General features: G+C 60.6%; 1 protein-coding gene across 1 annotated transcript in view; it reads right to left on the reverse strand.

Annotated features, from left to right (window-relative positions):
* Positions 1 to 670, reverse strand: part of LOC113212440 (tyrosine-protein kinase Drl-like) — an 84,509-nt gene that overhangs the window by 14,853 nt on the left and 68,986 nt on the right. The window lies entirely within an intron of this gene.

The following is a 670-nucleotide window of genomic DNA, read 5'->3' on the forward strand; positions in this document are numbered from 1 at the left end:
GGGAAAGGGGCGTTTACTCATCCACCTGCGCAATTTTGCCCTGAAAATTTCTTACAGTGTGCGCAGTCGGAAAAGTCGTGAATCGCATTGCAAATGCATCACTGCCACAACCCGCTGATTTGGCGAGCCAGATGGTGGTGCCTTGTTGCCGTGAGTCGTTATTTTGTTGCACCCCCTCCCCTCCCGTCCTCTCCTCCTGCGACCCATTGACCGGCTTCCACATCCGGGCGCAGGAAGAAAGAAACTCCGGCGCAGCCGCAGCGGCGGCGCCTTCCTCACGGGGTTGTGCGGTAGGTGGATGAGGAGGTTGGGGGGGGGGGGATCTTCCCGGACAATCTCCTTAATTGCCGCGCACCGCGAGTGTGAAGGATGGTCATATTTCACGCAGCGTAATATAAATACATTCAGGCCCGCGGAGCAGCAGCAGCAGCAGCAGCAGCACAGCGGCGTTGGTGTATTATTTGATGCTCCGCGGCACGCGAAGCCGACGCGGTGCACCAAGCCCCGGCCCCGCCCCTCGAGGCCCCCGCGAGGGCTCTGCTGCGGCTCGCATAAGCCCTGACCGAGCACTATATGGACGGCTGTCTAATCCACGTATGCAGGATAGGACCTGCGCGCCGTATATTTCAAGGGAATGGGGAGCCAGGGCGTGCAGGGGATGGGGGGGGGG

Source organism: Frankliniella occidentalis, unplaced genomic scaffold (assembly GCF_000697945.3).
Source record: "Frankliniella occidentalis isolate FOCC.00 unplaced genomic scaffold, Focc_3.1 Scaffold123, whole genome shotgun sequence".
Taxonomy (NCBI): Eukaryota; Metazoa; Arthropoda; class Insecta; order Thysanoptera; family Thripidae; genus Frankliniella; species Frankliniella occidentalis.